The 10,733-nt window shown below is 62.7% G+C and overlaps 2 long non-coding RNA genes across 3 annotated transcripts in view; one reads left to right on the top strand and one right to left on the bottom strand.

Annotated features, from left to right (window-relative positions):
- Positions 1 to 233: 233 nt before the first annotated feature.
- On the bottom strand, positions 234 to 2,904 carry LOC120616053 (uncharacterized). Of its 2 annotated transcripts, none has more exons than XR_005656453.1 (3): positions 2,663 to 2,904; positions 2,002 to 2,143; positions 234 to 1,337 (listed from the first exon to the last, which is right to left on the bottom strand). It is a non-coding gene; the product is annotated as an uncharacterized LOC120616053 (long non-coding RNA). The 2 variants fall into 2 exon arrangements; XR_005656452.1 differs by having other exon boundaries at positions 1,844 to 2,143.
- A 7,207-nt stretch (positions 2,905 to 10,111) lies between these two features.
- The window catches only part of LOC120613555 (uncharacterized), a 2,065-nt gene continuing 1,443 nt past the window's right edge, over positions 10,112 to 10,733 (top strand). Inside the window, exons 1-2 of the long non-coding RNA XR_005655735.1 lie at positions 10,112 to 10,292; positions 10,379 to 10,496. This is a non-coding gene — a long non-coding RNA (uncharacterized LOC120613555). The remainder of the gene's footprint in view (positions 10,293 to 10,378; positions 10,497 to 10,733) is intronic.

The following is a 10,733-nucleotide window of genomic DNA, read 5'->3' on the forward strand; positions in this document are numbered from 1 at the left end:
AGTCTTGGCTCTTTTGCCAGAAATCAGAGATTTCACTCGTATGTGGGTATAACACCGAAAGCGACGAACGAACGAGACAGACAGACAACCTCGCAGACACAGATGCCAGCGTAGTGGTTACGAGGGAGACAGGAGGGGGACCTAACACCCGGCAACGTGACGGTGACGGTGACGTGACGGAAGGAGACCAGAGCGCGGGAGGCCGGCCTGCCCTGCAGCCATGCCTTATGGAATTGTGATCGAAGCCTATCTAATTTTATTAACCGACGTCACCTCAATACCTTTAATGTTTAAAAACGTGCTTTACAGAAATCGGTGGACGGCAAGCGAGGGGTTTATTTCTGCACCCCCAGTTCTATCCCATCGGTCCCCGTCCGCCCCTGTGCCGGGCCACGGTGCCTTTGTAATAAACTTTAAAATCGAGACATGTGAGTTCTCCAACTTTGTTCTTTTTTAAGACTGTTTCGGCTATTTTGGGCCCCTTGTGTTTCCATAGGAGCTTTAAGATAACCATGTTAATTTCGGGGGGAAGGCAGCTAGGATTTTGCCGGCGTTTGCACGGAATCTGTAAACCGGGAGTGCCGACATCCGAAGAGTGTAGCTTCCCGTCCCGGAGCGGTGCGTGCCCTTCCGTTTTGCCCGAGCCCCCTTAAATCCTTACATGCCCTCCGGCAGCATTCCAGGCTTCCCAGTCCCAGTTTTGTGCGTCTTTGGTTAAATATGTATATAACGCTCCCGAGCATTAAATTCTTTCTTTGCACACGTATTTAAACACCCCCTGGTGCTGGCTCCGGCAGGAGGCTGAAGCCTGCTCCATGGCGTGGAGCAGGTGGGATTCGGCTAGGAGAGAATCAGTCCGCAGCTCACATCTTGCTGCGTAACCACTTGGTGGCTTCAGGGAAGGCCGTGACAGCACCTGGCGGCTGGAGTCTCCCGTCCCTCAGCTCCAGGCGCTGGAGAAGCAGGAGGGGACAGATCACAGAGACCTCGGGACAGGCCTGGCCTCGGCTGTGCTGGGTCAGGACCTGCGGGAGGACCGAGGGCCCACCGCTGGCCAAGCCAGCCCTGAGCTGTGAGTGGCTCGACCCCAAGTCTCAGGGGTCTGGCGCACAACACAAGAGCTACAGCTTCACACGTGCACAGCCCTTTACAGTCTGCGAAGCAGTCTCTGGAACAGGGGTAGGATCCACGGTGTGCCGAGCCAGGCGTGGAGTGGGCTGGGCCTGTCGCATGTCACCGCGGCAACTCCTCATTTACAGAGGAGCACAGGGAGGCCCAGATGAGGCACCGGCCCTACACCGCACATGGGGCTCCCGGACCAGGCTTCCCACAGCTCCCTTCAGAGACACGGGATCAGGAATCAGGCCCGCAGCCTGGAGGTTGTCCGGGACACTGGACGGCCCTCCCGCCAGCAGAGGAGCCCCCCGCAACCCGAGTCAAGGACGAAGACAGAGGAGCCACTGTGGCTTGTCCTCTGAACTCGCTGGACACTGCATCTGCTCAGCTCCGCACTGTCCCCCCACAGACAGCAGTGAGCTTGCTTCTGCATCCCGGAGAGGAAAAACCTCAGAGAGCTCCCAAAGGGATCCTGGGGGATCCGACAGCCCGCCCGCCCCGGCCACGGCTGCTGGGCCCGGACACCTCTGCCAGGAAGCCACCCCGCCCACCCAGAGTTATTTACTCCCCGTAATACCCTCCGAGAGGGCCTCGCCTGGCCTGGGAGTGGCTCTGGGGTCATCACAGATGTGCCTTATTAGCGAAGGGTCACCCGCCCGCCCGCCGCAGGTGCGTGCAGCGGCTCCAGCACCCGAGCTGCCACCCGCCTCCTCAGCTCCCTGCCTACCTGTCTCCGAGCAGCAGGCCCAGGTTTTCAAATGTAATCCCAATCAATCTATCGTATTTAATTCTATGAGCGATCGATTGTATCGAAGTATAATTCATACATGAGGAACGCTCCCACTTTGAGCATGCGGTCCGATGCGTGTTGGCCACTGCACTCACCTGGACACGCTCGGGATGGACGACTCTCACTGGGCAGCACGGTGGCACGGGCCACACAGGGCCACGGAGCGCTTGAGACGTGGCTGACCCAAAACGAGGTGCGCCTGAGATCACGGCGGGGGCCGGGGTTCAAGGCTTCATCCTGACAAAGAAACGGAAGGCATCTCACTAACGGTCTCACAGCGGTCAGTGCTAAAGGTCATGGGGGTGTCGGGGGAGGGGAGAGGGCGGTGCGCGCAGCCTGGCGGGTGTGTGACTTTTCGACGGGGCTCCCTGAGCCGCCCCTGCCACCCTGTCCACAGGCGCCTCGCCAGCCCCAAGAGCTCTGCTCGGTGAAGACGAGGCTTAGAGACAACACACCGAGGTAGCTGGACCTTCCCCAGGTCCAGCACCCTTCCCCTGTCCCCTCCAACAGAACTAAATAAAACTAACTGGACACGCGCTGCCGTGCGTGGGTAGCCAGGCTGTGCCGCTCCACCTCCTGCCCGGGACTCCGGGGCACGTCGGCGGGAGCCCACGGGACTCCGCACAGCACCCCCGTGGTCTCCTTACCAGCCCTGTGTCCAGGCCCTGCAGCCATTAGGGGTCCCGCTGTCCACACGGCCCACCCTCCCCAGGACCCCTCTCCTCCAGGCCCAGCCAGGCGGGGGCACGCGCCCACCTGCCAGACCGGAAGCTGGCCGTGGTTCCTGTCACTGTGTCCCCTCATCTCAAGGTCTTCTTTGCGGTCCTCAGTGCCAGGTAGGAACATCCCAGCCTACAAGGGCCCAGAGAGGTGCTGACACTTTCCTGGGGCTGCTCAGCCCGCGAGGGAAGAGGACATGCTGGCCTCCTGGCTCCCAGCTGCCCTGTGGCCGCCTCGAACATGCCTGCTCAGGCCCGCCTGCCCCTCACCCCGCTCACCTGCTGGGCGCCTGCCGCCCCCGCCCGCCCTGGCAGCGTCCCACCCACACAAGAGCCACCCCAGCTATTTACCATGGACTCATTTAAGTTGGTTAATTTTTAATAATGTTGAAATTTCCCTGTGAATAATTCAGGTCAATTATTTATTAAAGTGCAGGATAAAGGGATCAGGAGAATTACCAGCGACAGCGTCACCTGTGGGCGAGGGCGGGGTGGGCCGGGGGCGGGGCCGGGGGCGGGAGCTGGGGTTTGGGGGTGCGGAAGTCACCTGCGGTGTTGGCAGGGGCACCAAGGCCCTCCAAACCTTCTCGAACCTCCATGGCCCCCACTGACCGCCCAGGGACCTGGTCCTGCCGCCTGGTGGCCCCAGTTTCTCTCTTGAGTCTCTTATGTCCACCTTCAGGGGTTCCTTGATGCCCCTGTGACATTCCGGCCCCTCGACCCTCCCCCAGCAACCAGAGGGGACCTTGTGCACAGGCCTGATTGTGTCACCCCAAGTTAAGCCCCACAGCAATGACTTCCGTTGCTCTTGGGAGGAGAACCCAGAAAGGAGAACCCGGGAGGCCCCTGGGGTCCGGCGGTCAGCTCTGCACCCACGGTCCGCGTGAGAAACGATCTTCGAGAACAGCCGACAAACCGAGCACTTGGTGCTTCCTGTGTTTACGCTTTATGTGCCCGCCGCAGCGGGAGAACCGGCCTGGGCCCGGAGAGGTCAGCAACCCGCCTGCGCTCACGCAGTTTTCTGGAAGGTGCCTGCAGCTGCTGCCCCCACCCCCCACCCCGCCAAACGCCCGGACCCCTGGCAGCGGTCACAGGGCCTCCCCCCACCCGCCCCAGCTCCTGGCGGCAGGGGCCAGGGGAGCCCACAGCCCGCTGGGGTTAAAGCAACATCCCGTTAAAACTCGGCCACGTCTTTGATTTAATCACGCAGTGCTGGGTTTTGCAAAGCGGGTCCTGACCCTGGTCACTTGTGGAAATGAATTGCCTGGGAAAATGGAAATTGTCACTTTATTATCGGATTAAAAATTCGATCCGTCTGAATCATAACGGAAGTGGGGTGCGGTGTCCTTTCAGCAATGGAGCGGCCGCGCCCCACAAGCCGTAGTCAGCTTGACCCCCAGGTCTTCTCGCGAGCAGGTGTTCCCAGCCCTCCCGCCCTGGGCCCTGCAGGGCCCCTTGCAGCGGGGTCGCCCGTGCTCCCCTGCACCCCGGGCTGATTCCGGCCTCCACGCCCTGGGGCGCGGGCGCTCAGGCCCCGAATCCCTCCGCCGGGGCCGCCCCCGCCTGACCCGGCTGCAGCGGGTCTCCGTCCCCCGCCACCCGCGGACGGGGCGGTCGGAGGCGACGCGAGTCGTCCTCTGGGGCGCTGGGACCCTGGTCCTGCCGGGGTGCACAGGCGGGCGCCCAGAGGAAACCCACAGGTGTGTCCCCGGGGGCCAAACCATGAGACATTATAAAAATGCGTGTGCGTTACTGTGACGAAAAGGCGTTACCACGAAGTTTAGCATCCCAGCCACGGTGTGTGCAGGTCGGGCGCACTGAGCACTTGCGGCCCGCAGCCCTCACCGCCATCCGACAGCCTGTCATCCACCAAACAGACGGCCCGCCAAAGAACCGCACCCCGCCCTGCAGCACCCCTCCGGGGCCATGAGAGCGTACCCGCATTTACACCACAGGCGGGGGCACCTTCTGCTGTCCCGCAGAGACCCAGCCGGAACCCTGAGACACAGCAGACAGGCCCAAGACGCCGATCTGCACAAGACTCTGAGGACAGCGGGGGAGGGGTCTCGGTGGCAGTGGGGCACCCAGGACCCCCAGGCGAGGACTCCTCCCTGGAGGGGAGAACGGGGCTGCCCCGACTCTGAGCGTCTGGATGGGTGCCCAGCAGGGCTGCTCAGATCACTCGGCCGGGCACGGTGCCTCTGAGGGGCCCGTGATGCCACTCGTCACTGCGGCCAGGCCCTTGTCCAGCCGAGGCCACTGGCCGCTGGTTCCCGACCTGTTCAGCGGCGTTGCCGCCACCGCGACCTCTGCCGGCGTCCTCTGCCGGGCCTCTCTCGGGAACCGCTTCTGCAGCCGTCACCCGGAGCCGGCTTCAGTGGCTGCGGAGCAAAGGCCACGAGGCGCACACGCGGGAGCTCCCAGCGGGTGCGCGCAGGCTCGGAGGTCGCCCCGGGTCGTGTTCATGTGTGAGAATGTGCTGCGCCCCTACTGTGTGTGAGGCACAGCAGGTCCTGGGGAGACGGCCTGGGAAGACCCCAACCTGTCACGAGGTTGGGCTGCCCAGGGACCGCCCACCAAGGCCCCCTCGACGTGAGTGAGGATAGCAATTTCCAGCCGTAGGAACACTGGGGCCACCATGCGGGGTGTGTTCCAGCCACCCAGGCTTCCGGCGACACCCCCTGACTGTGCTGGCGCATCCCGCAGTAGGGACTGGACTGGGCAGGGCACAGAGAGTATGACCCGTTTCTGCCCCACGCCAGGGCCTCCGCTAAAGCCTCGGAAGCTCGGTGCCTCGACAGCAGGGCCAAGCCATCTGGAGGCGCCTTCCCTCACATTGGGGGTCCATGCCGCTGTCATCCGGGACCCCATCTGGCCTGCTGGACAAGGCGCCTACACGTGGCTGCTTGGGCGCCCTTGCAGGATGGCGGCATCTTAGGGGCTTGCTGGGGCCCTCCGGGGAGTTGGGGTGTGGGAACCGAGGCCCGGAGAGGGGATCCGGCCTGCTCAGCTTGTGGCGGGATAGAAGTCAGAGCCCAGAGCCACGTCCCAAATCACTTCCCTGCACCCGGGCTCACCGCGTGGGCTCAGAATCTCCGCTTAGGCGTGTCCCTGGGCAGGGTCGTTGCCTGGACGAAGTTCCAAATGACCAAGTGACCTGAGCCTGATGGAGGACAGTGGGCAGGGACAAGCGTCTGTGGACTCCAGGCCCGGTCTGGCAGAGGGAGAGAGGGCCTTGGGTGAGTGGAGACTCGGTTTCGGCAGGGCCAGCCTGGCCGGTGCGGGCTGTGAGGGTGACAATGACGACCGTGACAGCTCACTCACAGGACCTCACGACGTGCAGGCACAGTCATTCTGTCTTCCCGCCAGCATCCCACTCACTGCCGGGGAGCAAGGGCGGGAAGCGATGTTCCAGCTCAGAGCTGGGTTCTAGCCTGGCCAAACGGCCACCCCGCTCTGCCTGGGGGGACGGGCGTGGGGAAAGATCTGCGCCCAGGCACCCGCAGCCCATGAGCCTTAGGGAGACGCCACACTCTGTCCCCCCAGCCAGGAAGCCTCCCTGCCTGGGTGGGCTGGCGGTCCCCTAACCCAGCTCTGCGGTCAGGCAGGCTGCGCTTCTCAGGAAGGCCGTCCCCAGGGCCCAGAGGGGCATAACGAGCCTGGGTGGGGCCCTGGGGCGTCCTGCCTGCCCTCCTGGCCCAGGCCCCTCAGGTCCTCAGCCCCAGGCCAGGGTCATCCAGGGGCTGGAGCCCGGACACAACCTTTGCCCCCTTCAGGCTCCCCTTTCCGTCTGTCCCATGTCCCGGGATGGCTGCGAGGCCGTCCCTGTGGCTGCACCTGGCTCCTGCCCCCGCACCTTGGCCCAGCCCTCCGCCCTGCTCCTGCGGCAGGCCCGGCAGCTCTTCCCCCTGGATCCTCCTGGATCCCCCCACTGCGGCTCTGTTAGCCCTGAAGGTTGAGCCCCTTGACCGATGCAAACCGGTGACGTCCATCTTGGGGCCCAAGTCACACCGGCTGCAGCCTCTGCCCCCGCTCCCGGCCCGGGCAGGCCTTCCAGACACACCGTGGGTTTTATTGAACCTCCTTGTTAATTGCACAAGTAACGCACGGATACATCTGGAGTGAATTTGAAAACAAATCCCTGACACCGTGTCATTTCACTCATAAATACGTGCGTATGCCAACGGGGCTTTAAATAACGGGCTGTTGGAACGATGCTGCTCCTCCTGTGATGGGCACGGCTCGGCTGGCGCTGACGGAGCGGGCGGTGTCCCGCGCGGCTGCTGGCAGTCTGTGCGTGTGGACGGTGCGGCCCTGCTCCTCCTCTCCGGCCAACACTAGCCTTTCCCGAGGCTGGGACCGGCTCATGCAGCACCTGTCCCAGGGCCTCCTGGACACCCGGGGGTGCGATTCTCCGCGGTCCGTGAACACCGCGCCCACCGCCTCTGCCAAGACACTGTGTGGTTTTTGGATCATTCGAGGGGAGGTTCCCAGACTCCGGACTCCACAATCAAAGCTGCCGGCCACAGATGGCTTTCCAAGAAGACACAAACACTGTCGAATGCCATAAATTACGGTGAGCAGGGCTCCCCCCTGGGTGGTGACAGGGGGGGAAGGGGGCCTGGGGGGGCCATGGCCTGTTCTCAGCCGCCCCCCTGCCTTCCCACAGTCCGTCCAGTGGACTCAGGCTATGTCACTGTCATCGCAGAGCCAGGCTCCAGGGAGGCCGTGTCTGTCCCTGCAGAGCTCCTGCAGCCTCGTGGGGAGCCCTGCCTGCGCCCCAAGGGACGAGGGAGTCCACTCTGTGACTGTGTCCTCTGGAGGATTCGGGTTGGGGTGTGGGGGGAGCAGAGGATGCTTGTTTTCACGTCTCCCGCTCCCCCAGTCTTGCAAGCTGAGGTCTCAGCATAGAGCACCCCAGACCTCGCCTCTCCCACCTGTTTCTTTCCTGGCCCAGAGCGGGCATGCGACTGACCCCACGCACGGCGTCTGGTGGCAAAGCCCGCCCACGCACACCCTCAGGCGACTGCCGGTTTCCTCTCAGCTCTGAGAATGATAATTCAGGACTCCGCCTGACCACGCGCGGGATGCCAGCCTGTGGACACAACAGCAGCCCCATGCCCGGCGACGCCCAGGTGCCAGGCCGCCACCTGTGTGAGCCTCGCACAGGCGGAGGCTCAGAGCCTCGCGTTTCGCAGACCAGGAAACAGGGTGGGCTTGGCAAGGCCGGCGCTGGTCCCGACCAGCCCAGCCGTGCCACCAGGGGACAGCCCCCCGCTCCCGGTGGGAGTGCAGACTCCTGCCTGTCTGCCCAGGTGGGACCCACCGGGGAGCCCAGATGGGACAAAGTTGGGCACGGTGAGACACCCAGGCGGAGGGGAAATGGGGTGGTGGCAGATGGGCTTGTGCCCCTCCCCTGGGGAGCCCAGGAGAGAATAGGCGGGAGGGGTGGGACGGGAAGAGGCGCCCTCAGTGCGCGGGCCCCGCCTCGAGGCCCCGCCCCCGAGGCCCCGCCCGAGACCCCACCCCCGCAGGTTCCCCAGGGCGCGCCGCGCGGGCCGCGGCCCCAGCTGTCAGGCGGCGGTGAATTACACGCCGTAAGGAGGTGTTGACAGGAGCAGCTGGGCGCGGGCGGGTGATGAAAAGAAGCAAATCCCGGCGACTTCGGGCCGGGGCCTCGGGAGCGGCGGGGGGCGCCCCCTGGCGGCGGCGCGCGGGACCGCGCCACCCCGCACGTGCGCCTTCCCATTGCACCGGCGAAGACACTGAGGCCCAGATCGCTGGCCCGCCAGGCGCGGGCCGCCCAGGTGCAGAGCCTCAGGAAGGGGCCCTGCGTCAGGGTCACAGGCAGGTGGGGACGGGGACTGGCAGGCCTGCGCTTCCGGGGTGCTCGGCCGCTCGCTTTCCCTCTTGGAGCTGCATTCTGGTCGCTTATCCAGCAGCAAGGTGAGGCCCATTTTGCAGGGCTCAAGGGTCACCCTGGGAGCAGCGTGGCTGGCACAGTAGACTGAAGTGTGAGTGTGGCAGGGGAGGGGAGGCCCCCAGGCGGCTTCCTGAGCCCTCATGCCGGGCAGACAGGTCTGGCTTCTTGACCCTCCCGTCTGCACCTGCTCCCCTACGGGGAGTGGGCGGTGCTCTGGAGGGGAGGAGACAGACACAGAAGGGTCTCAGACACAGAGACTCAGGGACAAACTCGGAGAGGAACTGAGGGCCGGGCAGACGGCCAGGAGAGGAGCGCAGCCGAGGGGAGTCTTGGGCAGGACCGTCTGGGCTTCCCCAGCGGTCTTTGCACAAGGTTCAAACCGCCTTCGTGTGAGCTGTTCACGGCTCAGCCACCACGGCTACCGGGGACTAGGCAGGGCCGGCGGCGGAGGGGGAGGGCCGAGGCTCCCTGCTCCAGGCTCACTCAGACCCAGCCTGGTCCTGGGGGCCCAGCACAGCCCAGCCAGCCTGCCACACCTGGTCCAGGCCAGAACTCCCAGCACCCACCTTGCACAGCTGTGGAGGTGTAGAGACACCGAGTCACAGAAAAGGCCTGGGAGGCGACATTGGCCTCTGCCCAAATGCTCCCAGTGACCCGGAATCCACCATCCCCCACCCCCAGAGGCAGCCCCCTCTGTCTCTGGGCATCTTAAAGGGTGAGAAAACACTTTCTTCCTTAAGCAGATTCTTTCTCCTCATCAGTCCCTCACCCCACGGTTTCCGGCAGTGACCTCTGGCGTCCACACTGCACTGATGTGACAAATGTTTATTGAGTGCCTACTGTGTGCTAGGGGCTGTTGTTGGTGCTGCAGCCACTCCCTAGGAACCAGGAGGCCTCGAGGGAGAGAGCACACCCCGGCCTGTGCCAGCCCCGCAGGCCAAACCAGGGCAGGTGGGACCAAGCATCGATTCAGTCTCTCCTGCATGCCAACCTCGGTCATCCTTGCGACAATGCAGTGGGGGGACCCTTGCCATCCCGTTTTACAGAGGAGGAAACAGGCTCAGTGAAGTAAGCCAGTCACAGAAGGACAGATATTGTATGATGCCACTACTGTGAGGTCTCTAAAGTCATCAGATTCATAGACAAGAAGTAGAAAAGTGGGTGCCAGGAGCTGGGGAGGGGATGCGGGTTAGTGTTTAACGGGGACAGAGTTTTAGTTTGGGAAGATGGACAAGTTCTGGAGATGGATGCTGGTGATGGCTACACAACAGTGTGGGTGTGCTTTCTGCCCCAGAACTTTCCACTTAAAAACAAAGAAATCTCTGGTCAGACGAAGGTGACATGCAGACGGCCACTCCCTTCCACCTGGTGGCCACGCCACCCCATCTGGCCACGACTCATGTATCAGTTCCCTACTGCTGCCGCAACCATCACGTCGAATTCAGCAACTTGAAACAACGTTAGTCTCTTTTCTTAGAGTCCAGAGGTCAGAACCCTGCAGTGAGTCGGGCCGGTTCCTTCTGGAAGCTCCAGGGGAGGATCTGCCCCCTGCCTTTTCCCGATGGGCAGGCCGCCTACACTCCTTGGGGCGTGGCCCCTTCCTCCATCCTTGAAGCCAGCAGCATCATTCGTGTCTTCCTGCCTCCCTGACCGCCTGTCCCTGACCCGGTGCTACCTTAGGCCTGCCTGGACCGTCTCCGCAGCCTTCGTTACTCACAGCTGCGAACTTCCTTTGCCACGCAAGGTAACCTAGTCACGCTGGGGATCGGGTCAGGGGGCATTAGTCCGCCACCACACCTGCATTAGACGTCAGATTCGTTCTTACCTCAGTGGCCTAGAAAACCACAAGTCGGAGTTGGCCCTTGTGTTGATGCAGCGTCACAGCATGCACGTCCCTGGATGCGCAACAGACGTTACCAGGAGCTGTGCCTGGAGGGAGGGTCTGCAGGTAAAGCTTGGTTTCCTCTTGTATGCTTGGACTTTTCTAATTTTTACAATGAGTGCGTACTCTTATAATCAAGTAGATAGAAGACAGATGACAGATAGATGATAGATGATGATAGATGATGGATAGATGGATAACACATGGATGTATGGATGATGGAGATAGATGATAGATTATAGATAGGTGACAGATAGATAGATGATGGATAGATGATGGATGGATGGATGGGTGGATGGAAGG

The sequence above is a fragment of the Pteropus medius genome, unplaced genomic scaffold, assembly GCF_902729225.1.
Source record: "Pteropus medius unplaced genomic scaffold, Ma_sr-lr_union100, whole genome shotgun sequence".
Classification (NCBI taxonomy): domain Eukaryota; kingdom Metazoa; phylum Chordata; class Mammalia; order Chiroptera; family Pteropodidae; genus Pteropus; species Pteropus medius.